General features: G+C 37.3%; 1 long non-coding RNA gene across 2 annotated transcripts in view; it reads right to left on the reverse strand.

The window, feature by feature from the left end:
- Window positions 1–6,421: 6,421 nt before the first annotated feature.
- Window positions 6,422–19,502, reverse strand: part of LOC140636667 (uncharacterized) — a 36,601-nt gene continuing 23,520 nt past the window's right edge. Inside the window, exons 3-4 of one of the 2 annotated variants that reach the window (XR_012033892.1) lie at window positions 17,613–17,721; window positions 6,422–7,076 (exon numbers count right to left, since the gene is read on the reverse strand). This is a non-coding gene — a long non-coding RNA (uncharacterized lncRNA). Of the gene's footprint in view, window positions 7,077–13,271; window positions 15,227–17,612; window positions 17,722–19,502 lie in introns of those variants that run through there. The other variant, XR_012033891.1, reaches the window with a different exon arrangement.

Consider the following 19,502-nt stretch of genomic DNA (forward strand, 5'->3'; position numbering starts at 1 on the left):
GTCTTCTGTGCTCCTGATGTCATCTCTCAGGCATACACCAGCTAGAGGCAGCATTCAGGAGCAACTGTCTACCACCTACTAGGTAGTCAGAGGTAGGTAGGTAGACCTATGCTGAGTTGCCCTGGACTCTAGACCTCTTTGATTCTCTTCATTAACTCCTCCTGAAAGTCAAGGTAAATTAGAATCTTCTGGACTTCATTATCACAGAAATCTTAGTAGCCAAGATGAGCTCTAGATTCCATGGCAAAAGTTATTGCTCTGCACAGAATGTGTGTAGAAATCTGAAAGCTGTGGCTTAATCATCCTGCTGTCTTTCCTCTCTTAATGTTTGCTGCAACTCCAGTTCAGCTTTAAGTCTCCTTACCCCATAAAGCCCACACCTTCCTGGCATCTTTTATTCTGCCATAAACATGTGGTATCAAGCTGCAGATTTCTCCAGGACATTGTAAAGCGTAACTCTTAAACAAGATAAAAAAATAAGTAATTTATCATGGCACATAAACATGTCACAATTTTTAGAGACTCTTTGCACTTTCTACTTTAAAATTTAGAGTTAGAGCCATATTAGACAGTGCAGTTAAAATGACCTAGGGATAGAATATTGCCCTAAAGTTTCCCCTCATAAAACTAATGCTGTGAATGTTACCATTTTGTACACTCAAGAGTTCACTTCAGCTTTGTTCTGTTTTGACCTTTGTAAGTTATTTTAAAGATTGCATGTACCTTCCCTTTGCTGTGTCAAGAGCATTGGAATGACTTTTGGTCAAATATGATAAAATTCTACCCTATTGCTGTTTACTGATCTTGTCTTACTTATCTATCTCACACTCTTTGCCTCCTCAGAAGTTCTTGCTGTGGTGATCTATGCCCTGATAGTTCCATCCTTCCTTGTCTGGGAAGTGTCCTTGAGTCTCAACAGGAACCCATGTGGGGAGCTGAAAGAGTCCACTCTGATGCCACTTCAGCTCACAACTCAGAGTGAAGTGAGCCAGCCCCATATTCCCAAGAAATAGAGGGGATCCTCAGCTCTGGAAAATAGGATGCTTTCCACTTTTTGGTTTGATATGGTATTTGTCAGTTCTCTAGCCTTGTTTATCTTGCCAGTGCCAACCTATGGGATGGAAAGTATCATCTCACAACTACGTGAGGCCATCATGTTAGAGTGCCCCAATTCTTCCTGCTGGACCTTTGTTCACACTCAGCTCTGCCAGGTGTGCCCTACTCTGCATTGATTGATTTTTTAAAAAAGATTTAATTTATATGAGAGGCACAGTGAGAGGCAGAGACATAGGCAGAGTTGGAGAAGCAGGCTCCCTGTAGGGATCATGTTGCAGGACTGGATCCCAGGACCCGAGGGTCACTACCTAAGCTGAAGGCAGATGCTCAACCAGTGAGCTATCCAGGTGTCCTGCATTGACTGATTTTGTCATAAATCAGGCACATTGCTAGGCCCTAAAGACACGGTGATATGTGAAGTAGACATATGACCCCTTGGAGCTTAGGTCTACTTAGAGGAGGGAAACAATGAAGATGCAAGGCATAACTAAGCAAATAAATGTATAATTACACATTGAGGAACTTATTGGAAAATATTTTTAGGGTGACATTAGGAAGACATATCTGTGGAGGAGTAGCAGGAGAGAGTGGGTAGACAGCCCCAAATAGGGCAACAGAATAGGTTACCTAAGTACATAGGACCTATGGTCAGCTAGCATGGGTCCAAATTCTGCAGGTACTATTCTCCATGTGCAATCATGAATAAATTACTGGACTCTAATCCTTAATTTACTCTAATCCTTAACTTTCTTTTCTTTAAAATGAAGATAGTAATACTATCTAAAACTAAAGATATTGAGAAGATTGACTAATTTGTGTAAATCCCCAGACCCAAAAAATGTGCTCAGTGAATATTAGCTATTAATTATTATTATTAAGCTGAGAATTGATAGCCAAATAGTGGTTAAACCATGCCAGGAGTTTGGGGGAAAATCATTCCAAGAAAAGGGAACAACATGTGCAAAGGCAATAGAACTCAGTTTGTTATAGGGTCTATGAAAGGTGTTGTTGGAATTGCATGAGTGAGAAGACTGCTACGGGATGGATTAAAAAGTAACCATCTGGTGACTGTGAGCTTTCTTCATCAATGCCCATTTGCATGAGTGCCAGCCAGAGAAGGCAGATGTTGGGTTCATCCAGGATTGTGTGGGTTTTTTTTTTCCCCTCAAGAAAATGTGAAAGAGGAAGAGAGGGAAAAGATGTTGTTCTGTTGTATACGTAACAGAATGATTCTAATGAAAGATCATGAAATCTAAGCTAGATAGGAGAGAATAAAAGATGATAATAAATAATGGGCAGAGAGAAAATAGAAGAGGGAATGAATTAGTGGCATTAACTAGCTAGGAAAATTGTTTCAAAGATTACTTGAGTAAATGAGCTAGGAAGACAGGAGGATAATACAGGGAAGCAGAGTCTTTGGATTCATTGTGAGGTAGTCTAGTCTCTGGGGTGATAAAATTTAGGGCATGATTCTGAGATCATATAGCTGAGGTAAAATGGTGGTCAAGGCAATGGGTGAGAATAAGATAAAAAAACAAAGGGGCCAAAGTATTGAATGAATTATCCATAAACAACCCTGCCAGGAGACAGTGTGGCAGCTTTATGCAAGTTAGAAAATGGCACCTCTGTCACAAGATGTTTTACCATCACCTGCCAGAATTTATCAAAATAACTACACAGATCAATGGTAGCAATGGTGATAGAGTTGGTCTTCCAGACTTGCACAAGTTTAAGTGCCAGCCCTGTCTATATGTGTGTTGAATACAGGAAGAATAAGAGGAGGTCAGAGTGAAGAGGAAGAAGACACTCTAGGAACCACGGTCAGTAGTAATTAACAGAAAATGACCAGAGGCTATTGGTTGACAGCAATGAGGAGGGGGAGAGGATGAAAAGTTCGATGGTGTGAATCTTTGAGGAACAGAGCTTTCATAAAATGGAGGAGTGCTAATAGTATAGAAGCAAGACTGGGGATGGGATGAGCACTGGGTGTTACACTATATGTTGGCAACTTGAATTTATATTAAAAATACATAAATAAAAAAGAAGCAAGACTAGGGTGCAAGAGTAGAACATCAACCTCCTCCCACTAATGTACTTGAGATTTGGGAAATAAGCAGGCTCTTTATGAAAAGCATCTGCGTGGAAAGGGATAGTAGGTTTTCTTCCTTTCCTAAGATTTAGCCCAAGTATTTTCTCTTTCATGAATCATTTCCTGATTTTCCCAGCTGGAAATAATTCTCTTCTTCCCTAAAACCTCTAGCAACTAATTTGTGCTTTTATTTCCAGATTATTTTCTATTGTAACTCTAAGTTGTTTTGGTAGATTCTTATCCACCCTAACAGAATGTTTGTTCCTTGAGAGTGGAACTCTAATACATCTTTGTATCTGTTATAATACTGTCTCTTCACTTATTTAGTTGTGGTGGGGACTTAGTAAATATTGAATGAATGAGTGAATGAATTTTACTTTCTCTTTTTTTGTTCCCAAAACTTAGTGAAAAGAATTGGACATGTTTACAAACTTGCTTCATCTATATTGCACCTACAGTCACAGCAATTGTGAACTTCAAGTTTTGCAATCTGGATACAAGGAACCATGTGAATTATATTTAATGGTATTGTTTCTCTTTGTCTCTCCTTAGTGTAATGGAGTTATTCCTTTTATTATAATTTTTGAGTGGCACCAACAATTCTATGCTATTAATTATAATAATTTTATTGGAATGAATTATCTTTTACAGCTTGCATTTTTAAACAATAAAATAAAAATCCCATGTTATTTGAAACAATTATTATAAAAATAATCATATTGTGAACTAAATTTTCCTTTAAGTTTTACAAATATTTTAATCGTTTTGAGTTAGAAATCTCATGTGATTGTTTTTTTATTAAATCAATTATATATTTTAAATCCACAATAATATGGTTCAGCCCAGTATAACAATTGAAAACTGTAAGGTCATCCTGTTTTAAGGATAGTAGGATATATAAATAATTGTTTGGAGAGGACTGAGATAGAGAAATTAGTTGCTTTAATGATCAATATTGGTGATTAGTCCCTTTTTTGATTATGAAAAGTATAGTTTTATCCTGGAACGTTAAATAAAAGACTAGAAGCTCCTCCTTTGGCTTCTTTAAGAAATATCATCTTATTCCTAAAGTTAAAAGAAACAAACAAACAAAAATCCCTCCTAAGTCTTTTCAACAAATGGTGCTGGAACAACTGGATATCTACATACATGCACATGCAAAAAGAGTGAATCTAGACACAAACTTTACACAGACATTCACAAAAACTAACTGAGAATGGATCATAGACATAGATGTTAAATGCAAAACTATAAAACTCATGAAAGATAAGAGGAGAAAATCTACATGACCTTGGGTATGGAGATAACTCAGTAGATAAAACACCAAAGGCAGAATCCATTAATTGAAATAACTTATAAGCTGAACTCCATTAAAATTAAAAACCTCTCTGTGAAGGACAATGTCAAAGGAATGAGAAGACAAGCCACAGACTGAAAAAATATTTATGAAAGAAACATCTAATAAAGGACTGTTATCCAAAATATACAAAGAGTTCTTAAAACTCAATAATACATAAACAACTTGATTAAAAAACTGGCAAAAAATGAGTGGGGAATATCAGGGAGGGAGACAGAACATGAGAGACTCCTAACTCTGGGAAACGAACTAGGGGTGGTGGAAGGGGAGGTGGGTGGGGGGTGGAGGTGACTGGGTGACAGGCACTGAGGGGGGCACTTGATGGAATGAGCACTGGGTGTTATTCTATATGTTGGCAAATTGAACACCAATAAAAAATAAATTTATTTAAAAAAACTGGCAAAAGACCTTAACAGACACCTCCCCAAAGAAGATACAGATAGCAAATATAAATATGAAAAGATGTTTAACATCATATATCATCATATGAACTGCTAATTTACATAAGATTCCACTACTGGTCTATTAAAAAGGCAAAAATCCAAAACACTGACAACACCAAATGTTGGTGAGGATGAAGAGCAACAGGAACTCTCATTATTTGCTGATGAGAATACAAAATGGTATGGCCACTTTGAAAGACAGTTTGGTGGTTTCTTACAAAAATAAACATACTCTTACCATATGATCCAGCAATTGTTCTCCTTGCTACTTACTAGAATCAGTTGAAAACTTAAGTCCTCCTGCACAAAAACTTGCACATGGATATTTATAATGGGTTTATTCAAAATTGCCAAAAATTGGAAGTAATCAAGATAGCTTTTCATAGGTAAATGGATAAATAAACTGTAGTACATCCAGATAATAGAACATTATTCAGTATTAAAAAGAGATGAATTATCAAGCCATAAACAGACACAGAGGAAACATATGCATATTAGTAAGTGAAGGAAGCCACTCTGGAAAGACTACATTAAATTATATCAGTCCAACTACATGACATTCTGGAAAAGGTAAAACTATGGAGACAGTAAAAAATCAGTTCTAGGAGCCAGAAGAGGAAGAGCTGAATAGAAAAAACACAGAAGATTATTAGGACACTGAAACTATAGGCATACCTGTTTTACTATGCCTCACTTTACTAAGCTCCATAGATACTGCTATTTTGTTTTGTTTTACAAATTAAAGGTTCATGACAAGTCTGTGTTAAGAAGTCTATTGGCCCCATTTTTCCAACAGTATTTGTTCACTTTGTGTCTCTGTGTCACATTTTGATAATTCTTGCAATATTTCACTTTTTCACTATTATTATATTTGTTATGGTTAGTTTTGATTTTTGATGTTACTATTGTAATTGTTTAGGGCTGCCATGGACTGCTCCCATATAAGACAGTGAAATTAATCTATGAATGTTGTGAGTGTTCTGATTGCTCCACCAACTGGCTGGTCCCCCTTCTCTCTGCCTCTCTTCAGGCCTCCTTATTGCTGAGACATAATATTGAAATTAAGCCAATTAATAACCCTACAATGGCCTCTAAGTGTTCAAGTATAAGAAAGAGTCACATGTTTTTCACCTGAAATCAAAAGCTAGAAATGATTAAGCTTAGTGAGAAAGGCTTATGGAAAGCCAAGATGGGCCAAAAGCTGGTCCTTTTGTGTCAGTTAGTAAAGTTCTGGATGCTAAGAAAAGCTTTGGAAGGAAATTAAAAGTGCTATCCAATGAACACATGACTGATAAGAAAGTGAAATAGCCTTATTGCTAATATGCAGAAACTCTAGTGGTCCGAATAGAACATCAAACCATACACACCATCCCCTTGACCCAAAGGCTAATCCAGAGTAAGGTTCAAACACTCTTCAATTCTATGAAGGCTGAGAGAGGTGAGGAAGCTGCACAAGAAAGTTTGAAACCAGCAGAGGATGGTTCATAAAGGTTTTTTTTTTTAATTGGACTTAAATTTGCCAACATATAGCATATCACCCAGTGCTCATCCCGTCAAGTGCCCCCCTCAGTGTCCATCACCCAGTCACCCCATTCCTCTGCCCACCTCCCTTTCCACTACCACTTGTTTGTTTCCCAGAGTTGGGAGTCTCTCATGTTCTGTCACCCTCACTGATATTTTCATTTGCACATATCTTCTCCCATTCTGTAGGTTGTCTTTTAGTTTTGTTGACTGTTTCTTTTGCTGTGCAGAAGCTTTTTATCTTGATGAAGTCCCAATAATTCATTTCTATTTTTGTTTCCCTTGCCTTCATAGATGTATCTTGCAAGAAGTTGCTGTGGCCAAGTTCAAAAAGGGTGTTGCCTGTGTTCTCCTCTAGGATTTTGATGGATTCTTGTCTTACATTGACATCTTTCATCCATTTTGAGTTTATCTTTGTGTATGGTATAAGAGAATGGTCTAGTTTCATTCTTCTGCATATGGCTGTCCAGTTTTCTCAGCAGCATTAATTGAAGAGACTGTCCTTTTTCCAGTGGATAGTCTTTCCTGCTTTGTCGAATATTAGTTGACCATAGAGTTGAGGGGCCACTCCTGGATTCTCTTTTCTGTGATAGATAAACCATTAGCCAGCCTTATTAAAAACAAAAGAGAAAAGACTCAAATTAATAAAATCACAAATGAAAAAGAAGAAACCACCACTAATACCAAGGAAATACAAACGATTTTAAAAACATATCATGAGCAGCTATATGCCAATAAATTGGGTGATCTAGAAGAAATGGATGCATTTCTAGAAAACCATAAACTACCAAAACTGGAAGAAGAAGAAGAAGAAATAGAAAACCTGAACAGGCCAGTAACCAGGGAGGAAATTGAAACAGTCATCAAAAACCTCCCAAGACACAAAAGTCCAGTGCCAGATGGCTTCCCAGGGGAATTCTATCAAATGTTTAAAGAAGAAACCATACCTATTCTACTAAAGCTGTTCTGAGAGATGGAAAGAGATGGAGTACTTCCAAACTCGTTCTACGAGGCCAGCATCACCTTAATTCCAAAACCACACAAAGACCCCCCAAAAAGGAGAATTATAGACCAATATCCCTGATGAACACAGATGCAGAAATTCTCAACAAGATACTAGCCAATAGGATCCAACAATACATTAAGAAGATTATTCACCATGACCAATTGGGATTTATCCCTGGGATGCAAGGTTGGTTCAACACTCATAAAGCAATCAATGTGATAGATCATATCAACAAGAGAAAAAACAAGAACCATATGATCCTCTCAATAGATGCAGAGAAAGCATTTGACAAAATACAGCATCCATTCCTGGATGGATCTCTTCAGAGTGTAGGGATAGAGGGAACATTCCTCATCATCTTAAAAGCCATCTATGAAAAGCCCACAGCAAATATTCTCAGTGGGGAAACACTGGGATCCTTTTCCCTAAGATCAGGAACACGACAAGGATGTCCACTCTCACCACTGCTATTCAACATAGTACTAGAAGTCCTAGCCTCAGCAATCAGGCAACAAAAAGAAATAAAATGCATTCAAATTGGCAAAAAAGAAGTCAAAGTCTCCCTCTTTGCAGATGACATGATACTGTACATAGAAAACCCAAAAGACCACCCCAAGATTGCTAGAACTCATACAGCAATTCGGTAGCGTGGCAGGATACAAAATCAATGCCCAGAAATCAGTGGCATTTCTATACACTAACAATGAGACTGAAGAAAGAGAAATTAAGGAGTCAATCCCATTTACAATTGCACCCAAAAGCATAAGATACCTAGGAATAAACCTAACCAAAGAGGTAAAGGATCTATACCCTAAAAACTACAGAACACTTCTGAAACAAAGTGAGGAAGACACAAGAGATGGAAAAATATTCCATGCTCATGGATTGGCAGAATTAATATTGTGAAAATGTCAATGCTACCAGGGAGATTTACACATGTGATGCAATCCCTATCAAAATACCATGGACTTTCTTCAAAGAATTGGAACAATTCATCTTAAGATTTGTGTGGAATCAGAAAAGATCCCAAATAGCCAGGGGAATATTAAAAAAGAAAACCATATCTGGGGGCATCACAATGCCAGATTTCAGGTTGTACTACAAAGCTGTGGTCATCAAGACAGTGTGGTACTGGCACAAAAACAGACGCATAGATCAATGGTTCATGAAGTTTAAGGGGAAGCAAATACTGATGGAGAAGCTGCAGCAAGTTATCCTTAAGATCTATCTCAGGTGCTTAATGATGGTAGCTATACTAACAACAGATTTTCTTTCTTTTTTTTTTATTAAAGATTTTATTTATTCATTCATGAGAAACACAGAGAGAGAGGCAGGCAGAGACATAGGCAGAGGAAGAGGCAGGCTCCATGCAGGGAGCCCAATGTGGGACTTGATTCCTGGACTCCAGGATCACACTCTGAGCCGAAAGCAGATGCTCAACTGCTGAGCCAGCCAGGCATCCCTAAACAACAGATTTTCAATGCAGATTAAATAGTCTTATGTTGGAAGAATTTGTCATTCTAGGACTTTCACAACTAAAGAAGGGAAGTCAGTGCCTGGCTTCAAAGCTTCAAAGGACTGGCTGACTGTCTTGTTAGGTGCTAATGCAGCTGGTGACTAAAAGTTGAGGCCAAAGCTCATTTACCATTCTGAAAATTCTAGGGCCCTTAAGGATTAAAACTATTAAATCTATTCTGCTTGTGCTGTACAAATGGAACAAAAAAGCCTGAATGACAATACATCTATTTACAATATGGTTTACTAAATATTTTAACCCAATTGTAAGACCTACTGCTCAGAAAAAATAATACCTCTCCAAATATTACTGCTCGTTAACAATACACCTGGTCACCTAACAGCTCTCATAAAGATGTACAATGAAATTTATGTTACTTTCATGCCTGCTAATACAACATTCATTCTGTAGCCCATGGATCAAGGAGTATTTTTGACTTTCAAGTATTATCATTTAAGAAATAGATTTTGTAAGGCTATCGCTTCCATAGATAGTGATTCCTATGATGGATCTGGGCAAAGTAAAGTGAAAACCTTCTGGAAAAAATTCACCATTCTACATGCCATTAAAAACATTCATGACTTCTGGGAAGAGGTTTAAATATCACATTAATATGAGTTTGGAAGAAATTGATGCCAACCCTCATGGATGACTTTGAGAGGTTCAAAACTTCAGTGGAGGAAGTAAGTGCAGATGTGGTGAGAGAGCAAGAGAGCTAGAATTAGAACTGGAGCCTGGAGATGGGACTGAATTGCTACAACCTCACGATAAAACTTGAAGGGATGAGGAACTACTTCTTACAGATGAGTGAAGAGAATGGTTTCTTGAGATGGAATCTACTCCGGATGAAGATGCTGTGAAAACGGTTGAAATGATAGCATGGATTGAGGATATTATATAACTTTAGTTAATAAAACAGTGGCAGGGTTTGAAAGGATTGACTCCAATTATGAAAGAAGTTTTACTGCCAGTAAAATGGCTATCAAACAGCATCACAGGCTACAAAGAAATTGTTCGTGAAAGGAAGAGTCAATCAGTGCAGCAAACTTCATTATTGTTTTATTTTAAGAAATTGCCCAGCCACCCCAAAACTCAGCAACCACCACTCTGATCAGTCAGCAGCCACCAACATCAAGGCAAGATCCTCCACCAGCAAAAGGATTATGACTCACTGAAAGCTAGATGATGGTTAGCATTTTTTAAGCAATAAAGTATTTTTAATTAAAGCATATACACTGTTTTTTAAAGATGTAATGCTATTGCATACTGAATAAATGATAGTATAGGGTAAACATAATGTTATATGCATTGGGAAACCAAAAAATTCATTTGACTCATTTTATTGTGATATTTGCTTATTGTGGTGGTTTGGAACTGAACCTGCAGTATCTTCAACGTATGCGTGAACTCTGTATGATACTATAATGGTAGATACATGCCATTATACACTTGCCAAAACTCAAAGAATGTATAATGCCAAGAGTTAACTCTAATGTAGACTAAGAACTCTGGGTAGTTCTTAATGATGTAAGTTCATCAATTGTGATAAATGTACCACTCTGGATATTGATAAAGGGGAGGCTGTGCACATGTAGAGGCAGGGAGTATATGGGAAATCCTGTGCCTTCTGCTCAATTTTTTGTGAATGTTAAACTTCTCTAAAAAGATAATGTGTATTAAAAACAAACAAGCCCTACTCTTCAAGACAAAGATTCTTTTTCCAGCAAGGTATTCCTGGCACTTCTTCAGGCTGACCTTTATCTATCTCTCCTACTTTATCTTGCACCACATCCCTCCATAACACCATTCATCCACCTACCCATCCATAAAATATTTACTTAGATTCTCTTCATGCCACATATTGCTAGGTGCTAAGGCAGAAGGGTGAAAAAGCAGACACTATTATAATATTTATAACCGTAAATTGTAATCATTGATTTGTTTTTCATTTTAAGACTTTGAATTCCTTGAGGACAAAGATTTTATCTTGTTTACCAAAAGATAGGAATGCAAAGAAAGTTTGTGGTTAGATATATGAATAAATAAATAGATAAAATTTTCCTTTATGATATTTTGAAATTTGAAGTTCAGTTTTCATACTTACTTACATTTCCTTCTGAAAAATTTCTTCTGGAGGCTTTTAAATAAATGGACATTTATTAAGTACACATACATTATTAACTTATTGTCCTTACTATTCAGAACATCCTGAGAGACTTTTGAGAATAAAAGAGTTTGTTTCATGTCTCAGCAGCACAGCTTGCTATTGCAACAGAGCTTACCTCCCTTTGGAGAAGTGCAGAAGTGCATACCTTCTCTAACTCCTCAGGTTGACAATGACTGACAGAAGTCTTGGCAGAGGAAGAAAAGTTTCAGAAATAGAGTTCAGCTTTGACTTTACTAATTAAAAGAAGTAAGATTTCTGAGTCATCTCTCTTTGAGATCTTCTTGGTTGGTCATGGGTTTTTCCCCTCTTTTTACTTTAATTTACATAGGCAAAAAAAAAAAGGTATTAGAAACTCTTTAAAATACTTGCTGATCTTCTAATTATGGAAAATTTCAAACATATGCAGGAGCAAAGAAAGTAAAATAGTGATTCTTCAGGGACAAGCACCCAGCTTCAACTATCACCAGCTCATGGTCAAACCTGTTTCATCTATATTCCCACTCACGTCTCCAATCTCTGCTGGCCATCTGGATTGCTTTGAAGCAAAGTTTATCTGTAAATATGTAATTCTAAAAGATAAGACCTCTTTTTGAAAAGTGTAATATATAATACCATATCACATCTAAACAAATGAACAGTAATTCCTTACTGTCACCAAATAACTTGTTAGTGTTCAAATCTTCCTTTTAACCCCAAATTTTAAAATCATTCATTTGAATCAGCATCAAATAATGACCATGCACTGCAATTGGTTGATGCCTCAATTATTTATTTTACTGGTGACTCTCTTCTTATTTTTTCCTTGCAATTTATTTATTAAAAAGAGCTTTGGTTTATTTGTTTGCCCTATAGAGTTTCTGGATCTGCTAACTGCATCCCCGTGAGATAGTTTAACACATTCTTCTAAGTATTTCCTATAATTTGGTAGCTATATGCAGATGGTGATGGGATTCAGGTTCAATTTTTTTCCCCTTATTTACCAGTTTTAAAAATGAATCGATTCTTTTCCACATTGACCAATGAGGTTTTATTTATGTTATTATGAACTTGAAATTTAAATATATTTGATGGATTTCATTTCAAACATCTCATATATCTGATAATCCAGTGATCCCATATTGCATGAGTGGGTGGAGGCCACTTCGAGTTGGCTTCCTGGCTTTGTAGATGTGACTCCAACAGACTTTAACCACTTCCCAGCTTTCATATATGATATGCCAAGCTCCTCTTGCCCTGGACCTTAAGTCAACCATTTCTCCATTAAGTCTTGGTTCATTTTGTTGGAAAATGGTTAATTAGAGACACAATCTGGGTACTAGAAGTGTTCTTCGCTATTGGGTTTGTCACTGTTTTGAGGTCTTTTCAGTAGATAGAGCTAGTGTACAAAATATATTTTTAAATTTTTTTTAATAATGTAAGCAAGTATGTTAAATGCTTTTTATCTATTTTTCTCAAGCTATCTGCCTTTTGGAACAGATATTTTAACGTATACTTTTGGAATGACATTATTAAAAACTTTCAAACTTCTGACTACAATAGTGGGAGATAATGTATGAGAAAAGATTCCACTTGAAAAATTGTTCTTCTGATATAATTAACTGTTCAGGAATGCCTGGGTGGCTCAGCAGTTGAGCACCTGCCTTTGGCTCAGGGTGTGATCCCGGAGTTCTGGGATCAAATTCCATATCAGGCTCCTTGCATGGAGCCTGCTCTCCTGTCTCTGCCTCTCTCTGTATGTTTTCCATGAATAATTAAATTAAATCTTTAATAAATAAATAAATAAATAAATAAATAGACTGTTCAGTTGAAAGGCATATTCAAAATCTTACAAATGAATTTACAAAGAGTAGAATTGATCATAATATAAAATTATTTTAAAATCATCTTGAAGACAAAAACAAGTATATAATTAAATTTTGTAAAAATATGAAATGGAGAAAGCGTGCATACACAACAAAATGATTTTGGAAAAGCATGATGCAACTGAAAATATATTTAAGTCACTAGCCTTTGTAAAAAATATAAAATTCAGGAAGTATTTTAAGTTTTTGCTACAAATTCTTACTGTATGAGAGATATCTATACATAAAATTCTCATATTAATTTTCATATTTAAAAGTTTGAAAACTTATTTTGAATAACAGTATTTCCAGAGAGGGGAAAAAGTCCTCTTTTCTACATTATCTACTACACATCCTTAGCCTAACTTGTTCTGTTTCCAGAATAATAGGTTGATTAATTTCCAGCCTTATCAAATTTCCTAGTTATATCAGACTTGTATTAAGTAAAATATTTTTTAGACATCCCTGTTCATTTCTTTTATATTTTGTTACATCATGGTACTTAAGATTTCTGGGTTTATAATTTTTCAGCATTTTCATCTGTACAATGCATTTTCATCCATTTTCAAATGGATGAGAGCAGAGGAGAGCAGAAATAGCTTTACCCCAGAGTCAATTTCCCATACATTCTAATTCAGGAGTGTGGAGGAGAGACAAATTATGAAGTCTCTATTTTTGTCACAGCCTTGCTCCCCACCATTACCTTCTCATCTCTGAAAGCTTTTCATCCTATCATTAAAAGGACTGCCAGCAATGTGTGCCTATATTTTGGCATTTAACTCATAACTATTGAGAACACGTACACATTTCCCCTCCAGCTAGATGATGAATAAATCCTTAACCGATCTAAAACAAGCCCAGTCACCAAGTTCAGGGCCCACCATTTCCATTTCTATGTGGCTTCTATTGCTACTTACCTCCCTAGAAGGGGGTATACATCTAACCTTGCGCAAAGAGCAGCTTGTAGATGCCTGGGCTGCAAGTTGCCTGGCAAACCCAACCTGACATGGACAGCAAATGCCACACTGAGAATGACATCTTGCTCATATGTGGTACCCAGGTTTTGTTACTCCACGTTAAATAGAATGTGGACAGAAGGAGAAGGCTCTATATAATATGGAAAATGAATCTTACAGGCAAAGATTAAAGGAATGTGTGTGGGTGGTGCAATTTGATAGGAAAAACCTGGCTTCTGTTAGCACTACACCTGGTCTAGGGGGTTGGGGGTGGAAAGGGGAGACAGAGGGGTGTAAGAATTGATTAAAAGTCTAATTTTTAAGCTATGGATTTCCATTTCTCCTCAGAAGACAAGCCTTCATTTCATCCCATCCATTAGTTTAACACAGACTCATTTCAAATGCACAATTAAATTTTACTTCAGTGTAAAGGAATTTAGGAATAAACAGCAGAGTTGCAGGGGGTGGAGGGGCAGATCACAAATATAATCGTGAGTTAATCAAATCTCTTAGCACAAATCTGAAACAATAAATGCTTTCAGGTAGTCTAGTTGACACTTTTCTTTCAGATCATAAGAACTCCCTACTTAAGTTTTATCATTTCATTTCTATGTCAGTGACTTGTTGTTGTGCTTTTTCTTTTGTTTTGTTTTGAGGGGGAGAGGGGAGGAGTTTCATAGTTTCAGAAGGGCATGGACCTCTACTTTGGTTCATTACATTTTTACTTCCCAGTCCAAGGACAATTTACTGCCTTTGAGCCCTTTTCTGCTTCTGGAAGAATAAAATCCTTCTCAGATTGAGCCCTAGACTGATCCAGTTTGGTTGTCCCCTAAAGCATAGTCTTTTCACTCCCATCCATACCTATGCGGCCGGTGGCCATGGGCCTCTATCCCAGTCTTCTCTGTCTCTCCAGGCTGACCTTCTGGAATGTATTCCCTTGGTCTTCTTTACTTGCTTTCTTCAGAATCCCCCAATCCTCATGGTCCTGGCAGACTCCTGATGGGGCTCAACTCTGCAGGAAGCCTCCTGGCACTTTGAGGTTCAGTTCATACTCCCACCCCCACCCCCATCTTTATAATCACTCCTGTGGGGAGCCACAGTAATGACACCATAATGACAATTCCAGTCTTTCTTCACAAATTTTAAAGCACTCAAGACTGCCCCATTTACATTTTAACGCAAGAATCATTAGTCCCTTGACAGAGAGAGCTCAGCTCTTCAATTCACAGCACTTTTTCTTCTTTTTCATCAGTAGGGAACATTTTATCACAAGCCTAGATAAAGAAGATAAAATATGTCTTAATGGCTCCCTTCATGCATATGTTTCATTAGAGATTACTCTATTTTCAGAGCTACCAAAAGCTCACACTACCTTCATAATTTAAAAATAAGCAAAATCAGCGTATTTCTTATCCAACCAGTTTCTGTTTTCCCACAGAAGTGACAGCGTGTGAGAGACAAGATTCTGTATATTGAACATGGAAACCTCTTATAGTTTGCTTATTTTTTTGAGAGGTAATATAATAATGATTAAAATTACACTGTGTAAACATGCCTTCATACATGATATGCACAGAGTATTAATTATAAATTTAATTAAAAATCTAATAAAAGTCTTGGTCTTCCATGAGTGAAAGAACTTTGAACAGTTCTAATTAACTACTGGTCTGATTTTCAGGTTATATATAGTTTATTACCAAGCACATTTCTGTGATTATTTGCTTTCTTTGTGCTTTTTAAATTTGTATGTCCCTTAAAGAATTAAAAATGTCTACCAAAATGTGTGCCAATACATGATACACTTTTTATGCTTTCTTCATTTGAATAAATAGTTTTTTTTTTAATATCTTTTTGACAAGACATCCTCCTAGTAACTTCACTTATTCAAATTTCTGGAAAACTTACTGTTAGCTGCAGTACTTCTCTTAAACTCGGATAAATCTCAGTGGTGAAAAGAGAAGAAAAAGTGGAGATAGTAGAGTTAGTATTGTCAACTTGCTGACACATTTTCAGGAGTACGATCCTCATTGACAAGGATGATATTAAAATGAAATTTACCACTTTATTTAGAGTCCCTTTAAACATGACACCAAATTTTGAGGACAAAATGATTTGGGGGCCAAATTTAGCAAACCTAAAGCAAACCTCTTGCCAGCCACTAAGTGAGATGATGGGGAACCTCCCAGCACCTGCACTCTTCCATGCTGCCTTGAACACACAGCTCTGGACAAACTTTGGTATTAGGCTTACTTGCTTTCGTCTGGTATTGCTCATCCAAAAGCATGAGATTGGATGTATTTTCCCCGGTGTCAGCTTTTTAATGGGTGATCAGTAAATTCTTTTTAAATGTAGATGTAACATCAGTTCCTAACTGTGGCCTGAATGTTTGCTTCTCCCCAAAAGTCATATGTTAAAACCTAATGCTCAATGTGATGCTATTAGGTGGTGGGGCCTTTTTAGGTGATAAGTTCATGAGGGTGGAATCCCCAAGACTGATATCAGCACCCATTTAAAGAGATACCCTAGACTGCAAGATACATCCATGAAGGCAAGAGAAACAAAAGCAAAAATGAACTATTAGGACTTCATCAAGATAAGAAGCTTTTGCACAGCAAAAGATACAGTCAACAAAACTAAAAGACAACCTACAGAATGGGAGAAGATATTTGCAAATAACAGATCAGATAAAGGGCTAGTATCCAAGATCTATAAAGAACTCATAAAACTCAACACCCAAGAAACAAACAATCCAATCATGAAATGGGCAAAAGACATGAACAGAAATCTCACAGAGGAAGACGTAGACATGGCCAACAAGAACATGAGAAAATGCTCCGCATCACTTGCCATCAGGGAAATACAAATCAAAACCACAATGAGATACCACCTCATACCAGTGAGAATGGGGAAAATTAACAAGGCAGGAAACCACAAATGTTGGAGAGGATGCGGAGAAAGGGGAACCCTCCTGCACTGTTGGTGGGAATGTGAACTGGTGCAGCCATTCTGGAAAACTGTGTGGAGGTTCCTCAAAGAGTTAAAAATAGACCTGCCCTACGACCCAGCAATTGCACTGCTGGGGATTTACCCCAAAGATACAGATGCAACGAAACGCCGGGACACCTGCACCCCGATGTTTATAGCAGCAGTGTCCACAATAGCCAAACTGTGGAAGGAGCCTCGGTGTTCATCGAAAGATGAATGGATAAAGAAGCTGTGGTCTATGTATTCAATGGAATATTACTCAGCCATTAGAAACGACAAATACCCACCATTTGCTTTGATGTGGATGGAACTGGAGGGTATTATGCTGAATGAAATAAGTCAATCGGAGAAGGACAAACATTATATGGTCTCATTCATTTGGGGAATATAAAAAATAGTGACAGGGAATAAAGGGAAAGGAGAACAAATGAGTGGGAAATATCAGAAAGGGAGACAGAACATGAGAGACTACTAACTCTGGGAAACGAACTAGGGGTGGGGGAAGAGGAGGTGGGCGGGGGGTGGGGGTGACTGGGTGATGAGCACTGAGGGGGGCACTTGATGGGATGAGCACTGGGTGTTATTCTATATGTTGATAAATTGAACACCAATAAAAAATAAATTTACAAAAAATAAAAAATGAAAAAAAATAGATACCCTAGAGAGTTAGCTTACCCCTTCTGCAATGTGAGATTACAGAGAAAAGATGGCCTTCTGAGGAATGGGTTCTTGCCAGATACCAAATCTGTTGGTGTCATGATCTTGGATTTCCCAGCCTCCAGAACTATGAGAAAGAAATATTTGATGTTTATAAACCAACTAGTGTCCAGTAACTTGTTCTAACAGTCCACACAGACTAAACAGTTATCTATGAAAACCTTCTGAGGACTTTTAGATTATATAAATTAACTTTTGTATCATGGTTACTTAATACCTACTAAGTGCCAACTTGATTGTATTTTTTTCTAAGCTGCTTTGCTTCATTAACATTTACTCATCCTTCTGTCTCAACTAAGACTTGAAGTGTCAACTAAGATCAAGATACTCCCTGGTCATCCTTGACCAGGTTGCTCCCCTTCAAGGTGTTTCCATAGTACCCTGTGCTTCCCATCGTAATCTGGGCTTCTACTTCCGTAGCCAAGTGGGAGACCAGCAACCCATCAAACTAGTATTGAGATTACTTCAGAGTGAATGCATATGACATACGAAAGATGCAAAAGGAATTCCTACCTGAACTTCCCTTATCTAACTGGAACAGAACTTTACAAGAGTCAGCTGCCACAAATCTCCCTCCACCACAAGTCATAGTATACTCAGAGATGCACTGACCTTGTGTTAAAAAAAATTTTTTTTTTGCAAACAAGTCCCATCAGGACCTTCCATCCTTTGAAACCTTTAAGAGTCACCCACCCTTCTAGCCTTTGTTAAACTGATACAAAAACCTTTACCCCAAGAGCTACTATCTCTATAGGGTACTCCTATGTATGTAGTATTTTTCTCCTGTTAATCATTCTATTTTGGTTAATTTGCAGGCCCCTGACCAGTCTAACCTAAGTTGGTAGAGAAGCTTTCGCCTCAACACATGGCATTGTTTATTACAAATTGATTTTAACATGACTATAAACTCTCTGGAAGCAGAGACTAAGTCTGTCTTGTATTCACTGAATCCCCCCAGAAGGTTCTCTAAGTTGGTGTTTATCCTTGACTATTTTTTTCATTTCATTCACACCTGAACAAAGTTACTGGAATTAAAATTCACATAAAATAGTCATTTCCCCCTCGAAGCTAACTAGATATTTCTTAATTGAACTAGTTATTTGATCTTTGCTAAATATACCAATGATTCTTCTTATCCACATCCCTATCTCACCTTCCAGATCCACTGACCACTAGGAGACTGACAGTTCTTTTCTGCCTATGTTGTCACTCTGGTTGACTGGCTCCTGGTTGAATTTGACCAATGAGAGGTACCAGCAGGAAATCAGAGGGTAGGAGGGGAGAGAGAGGTCAAAGTTACATTTTCTACATTCCCTCCTGCTCAGTGCAGCATCTCTGGTAGTAGTGTGTCCCTTTGCAATTTTGGAGCCCACACAGGGCCCCTCTTTCCAGGTTCCAGCTTATTGGATTCTGCTAACTCCACTTTCTCTCCTTGCTCCTTCAGCCCAAGGGTATCAACAATTTCCCACTGCTACTAATTTCTGGGTACCTAACCTTCCTTTTTTGCACCTTGAACCCCCTCTGTTAATGCCTTTATTAAAATCTCTTCACTGAACTATCAGTAGTTCCTGTTTCCTGAAGGGACCACAACTAACACAATAAATAACTTGATGGGTTGTTGTTGGTTTTATTTTGTGGAAGAAAGTGGGGAGGAGAGTGGGAGTGCTAAAAGTGCTAGGGTTTTTATATATCCTTAATAACTGAAAATGACCAAATATTATTGAGTATCAATGTTTTGTTATGGCATTTGCCTGGGAATATTATTCATGCTTTAAATGTTTAGATTTCTAGATTCAGTTTCTTCGGATCATCCAATTATTCTTCTCAACTCTTTGATCTTTGTTTCTG

The sequence above is a fragment of the Canis lupus genome, chromosome 7 (genome assembly GCF_048164855.1).
Source record: "Canis lupus baileyi chromosome 7, mCanLup2.hap1, whole genome shotgun sequence".
Classification (NCBI taxonomy): domain Eukaryota; kingdom Metazoa; phylum Chordata; class Mammalia; order Carnivora; family Canidae; genus Canis; species Canis lupus.